The sequence below is a fragment of the Anas platyrhynchos genome, chromosome 1 (genome assembly GCF_047663525.1).
Source record: "Anas platyrhynchos isolate ZD024472 breed Pekin duck chromosome 1, IASCAAS_PekinDuck_T2T, whole genome shotgun sequence".
Taxonomy (NCBI): domain Eukaryota; kingdom Metazoa; phylum Chordata; class Aves; order Anseriformes; family Anatidae; genus Anas; species Anas platyrhynchos.
Window position 1 is genome coordinate 9,747,458 of NC_092587.1, and position 4,934 is coordinate 9,752,391.

Consider the following 4,934-nt stretch of genomic DNA (forward strand, 5'->3'; position numbering starts at 1 on the left):
GTCATAAAACAGAAGCAGAAAAACATTTGTTAATGTGGACTTCAATATAAAAAATCTTTTCTTCCTTCTCTGAATGTGCTTTTGGGGTGAATTCAAATTGTTTCTCAGTACCAGCTGCCTGGGGACACTGCCTGACCTAGTATCAATCAGCAATTGGCTTACAAAAATCAGCAACAAATGGAGACCAGCTGAACTCACATCTTAATTAATTAAATTACAAGAACTTTATTCAGATTAATTTTATTAGCAGAACTCAGATAATTTAGCACTTTGAATAGAAAAGAAGGTTTATACAAGTCATGATATATGTGACTTAGTGAACCTCCTATTGGATTTCTTGTATTTCTCTCTAGTGCTCCAATGCACACCATAAAAAAAGATCAACCTGTTCCCCAGAGAGTTTTCAGAGAGAGGTCTGTTTCTAGGTAAAGCAGGATTATAACATTCCTTGTTTTTTGTCCCATGAACTAACCGTAAACGAATGTAAACAGGTCTGGGAAGGAATCTATTCCTACATTAGATTTTCTATTTTTATTTTTTAATAGTTATAATTGTTGTTTGGGCTGTTTGCATTTTGTTTGTTCCACTGAAGTTGATATCTGTGTGCTTTACTTAGTCATCAGACAAAATGCCCTAAGACATTTGGCTGCTTCTAGAAATAAGCAATAAAAGTATTCAGAAATTTTTCTCAACCTAGCGTGTCTGTTGACTATATGCGCTACCTTAAGACTTTTGTAAGCTTACAGAAATAGTTTCAGTGGAAACTTCTTTGTGAACTTTCTGTTTAATACAGTTATCGTGACCTCTCTCTGCAGCTACCATATCTGTGCCCTGCTACAGAATACAGGTCAGGGAAAAGGATGTGGTGATATTGGCTTCCCGAAGAGAAGAGAACCCCTGTCACAAGGTAACTGTGTCATTCATGTCATTCAGTGATTTCTTTAGATAAGGAAAATTGCAAGGAGTTGTTTTTCCTGCAGTGAGAAGGACGAGGTAAATAATTAATTCCAGCTGGAAGGTAGCTACGAGAAAAACTTTTATTTATTTATTTATTACAGAAAAATGTTCTGTTACTTCTGTAGCTCATCTTTATGAAATTTTCCTTCTGTCTGCATTTTATGTTTGCACTATTTGATTACAGAAGCTAACTACTTGTGATCTTTAAATAGAGGTTGAAATAAACACTTTAATTCTGCTTTTAGCACAACTTTTTTTTTTTTTTTTTCTTCTGATGCTTCTTGCAGACCTAATTTTCTTTCTTTTACACTGTAACAGTATTCTTTTTTTTTGATTGATATTCTTATGAAAGTAGGATTACATCAGATGTTTTTTTAGGAAGCTATACAACTATAGGCAATGTTTCTAGTAATTACAATTCAATCAAATGAAAGGTAGAAAATCATGACAAAGTGTATACAAAATGGAAATTAAAAACAAGTAAGCAAACACAAAATATGAATGCACAGTTCTCTCTTTTTTTTTTTTTTGGTCATTATTTAAGTTCTTTCATCACTGTTAACTGAACATACTGTTCTGTCAGATGACCACACAGTCCTAGAAATAGAATTAAATTTCTTGTCATTTATAACTACAAGTCAATTAATAGTACTGAATTTGGGAACATTCTATCTCCATAGCTGCAGAAGGTAATATATATTTTTTTCAGAACTCATCAGATGAGTCTCTAGATGAATCATATCTAGGAATATTCAGTATATTTTACCCCAGTTTGAAGCAAACAAAACCTTTGAATTCTTCCTTCTGGTACTACAGTAGATGTGGGAGAACCATGCAAGAAATAGATCCAGTCCTGTCTGTGATTAATCCACTGCATATTTTTACAGGAGGGAGAAGTGAATTTGGCAGCAAGTGGCAGCAAGTGGCAAAAAAAGCTTGCCTAAAATATTAGGAGCAAATACGTAAACTGCATTTACAGATGTTTCTCCAATATAGGAAAGCTTCAATCAAACTTATATTGCAAAAAAAATCATATTTATGCATCATTTAGGAAATCATTAAGAGTTAGTTAGCAAAGAGTTAAACTGGTTGGAGAAATGAAAAGCATTTGCACTAACAGCACAGTTGTCTTGCTTTGATTCTGTTTATGCCTCTGGAAATGTCTAGCAGGCTTGCAGGCAATGGAAAGAAATGTGATTTATAATAGATATTAGAAAAAGCAAAGTTCCACCTTCAAGCTTGAGGGAAGGAAATAGGATTGTGGCTGAACATAAACGCACGTCACAATTCATGCTTTGTTTCTTCTCATGCAGTCCCATTGGCATCAATGTGTGGAAGTTACCTTATAACTGGTTCCTGCAAACTGTGATTTCCTTTAGAGATGAAGCTGTTATGCAGCTGAACAAATTCCTGTGTAAAGGAAAAATATTTGTTTCTCTTGTACTGACATTATCTGGTATATTGTCACTGTATAAATTATAGCTCCTTCCATAAACTGAGTACATGAGGAAGGTCCACAGAAGCTGGGCTGCATTGCAGAGCTCACAAGTTATGACCATTGTCAGATGGTGTAACTCTTGATTCAGGACTAAAAAGAGTCAGTAGGGTCTTGCCACTGATCAATGATTTGCAGTTGTAGACTTAAATCAAATTCAAAAGCCACCTGCTGGTGCATCTCTTTTGAGAAGATGTCAATCCAATTAACTGTTAAGAGGTTCTGTGCTTGAAATATGAATGCATTTAATCAGCCTTATTTCGCTGGTACATACATATTGAAGCATATTCTAAGAATAAAGCTACAGATGGCTGTTTAAAAATAATTATTAAAGTTGTTATAATTCTGAATTATTTACTGAAATTATGTCTATATGCTGAATGGGTACTTGAGAGGTAGAAATAACAAATTAGAGAGCTATAAACTACAAAGGTTTATTTTTCCAAAGTTCTTTAGAATTTAGACTAATCTCTTGTATACTATTTGTATGTAGGTTACGTAGTTTCTACACTAAAAAAGTATGAGGAAGAATAAATGCATGAGGAAGCAGTGTAAAAAAAAATCCTGAGTCCACAGAAGTTAATGACAAAAATACAACTGACATCAATAGGATAACAATTTCATTCACTACACTTTCTAGCTTCAATGGATGTGTGTGACTAAATCTTGCTGAATAAAGAATAAAAATGGAAAATTGGTATTTAGGTTTAAAAAAAAATATTAAAGTGGTTAAAGTGTGAAATTATATTTCACATGTTCTGGTCGTCAAAATTCTGAAACATTTCAACCAGTTTTATCACTTTATACGTTGGCAAGGAGATGTTACAGTTTAAATGTTACAGCTACATTCTTAGCTGAGATATCTTTGGAAGAGATTATCAATGAATATTTATTTATTTATTTATGGGAGTAAGATATTTGGAACATTGTGGAAAAGACACATTTTCAGGAAAGAAATATTAGCAGAAAGAGATAATTAAAAGCATAAAAGCAAAATAACTAAAATAAACAATATGCTCTGTTACTCAGAGGCCTGCAAAACAGACTGTATACCCATTTAAATACAGTTTTCTTCAGAAATAATCTAATGATTTTATTGGAGCAAGTCCTAAAACATGACTCCAGAAGCCTCTTTTTGTTCTGCGACCCCCTACATGTTCTGCAAAATCATGTCTCCCAAGACACAGCAAGATCAGTCTGGTACGCAAGAATGGGAAAATGTCGTATGAGGGAACATATGGGAAATGAAAATGAAGTCGGCTTCTGAGATTTTCTCTAGCAAAGTAACCACTGTTCCTTGTAAAGTTGAAACAATAGCTGTCTTGAACTGGAAAGAAAGCTTTAAAAACATGGAGGCAGAGATGTAGCAGTTGCCTATAACCTTTTATTCTCTCCATCCGTATACAGACAGATTACTTTGCAGGAGAGTTAAGAAGAATACTGGAGATAACATGGACTAATGTTTGCATACACAGAATTTCTGCTCATAATTCTACCAGTAACAGGAAGCTTGTGTTCAGATGCCAGATATTTGAAAAAGATTGTTTTCTTGTTTTCATCATAACTATTACAGCTGAAAACTTTTATATATATAAAATAAAGAATCTGGTAGTCCCCTAGTCTCACAGCCACAGTCTGTTCACTGTAAGCACTGTGGGAGGGCCAATTCAAGCAGTTCACTAGTTTCATCACCAGTTTAAGGAACTAAATGGCCAGGAGACTGTTGAGATGAAAACCTATCATCTAAAGTTTCAGATTTCCAATCCAAAATTAATAGCTTCAGTCAATGGAGACAACTTAGTCTCTCAACTAGAAAGTTGAAAAGTCACAGAGTTGAAGGAAAACAAAGGTAAGTATCTTTATTTTGTAGTAGCCTAAAATAAGCATCAACCATTAGATCAGAGAAATTAATGTAACTTTTGATAGGAATTTTCACAATATTTAAATTATTTATATATATTAATGAACAATTTGCCTGCATGTGTATAGTGCAGATTGTTGTTTTTTTTTTTTTATAGGTGTACATACATATGGATATATCTGCACATAATCAAAAACATGATCAGACTTAAAAGGTATTGCCGTGTATTATTGTAAAGGATTAGGCACTGGCTATGCTGACAGTTTTGTGTCACAGTAGAAACAGAAGCCACCTCAATTTAATCTCATCCTGGGGACAGTTACTACAAAACTATCTGTTTTTCTGTCTATAGGAATTTCTTAAATTCTACATAGAATGTAGAATGACTTGACTATTATGAATTCATATGAGGGCAGTTGCTAAAAAGATTTAAAAAAAAACAACTGTCCTTTTCAAGAGGAAATTCCATTCATCTTGAAATATTGTAAATAATACAGAGAAAATCTACCCCCTGACCCAATGCTAAAGTTTCAATAAAGAAAAAGAAAGTCTGAACTCTTCATAGGCATTCATACAATCAGTACAGTAATCTTAATCTGTAATCCTCATGTGATGTAATCT

The 4,934-nt window shown here is 33.6% G+C and overlaps 1 long non-coding RNA gene across 1 annotated transcript; it reads left to right on the forward strand.

Annotated features, from left to right (window-relative positions):
- Nucleotides 1-233: 233 nt before the first annotated feature.
- Nucleotides 234-3,957, forward strand: LOC106015707 (uncharacterized). The gene is made up of 3 exons (XR_003499418.3): nt 234-425; nt 816-907; nt 3,860-3,957. It is a non-coding gene; the product is annotated as an uncharacterized lncRNA (long non-coding RNA).
- The last annotated feature ends 977 nt before the right edge of the window (nt 3,958-4,934 follow it).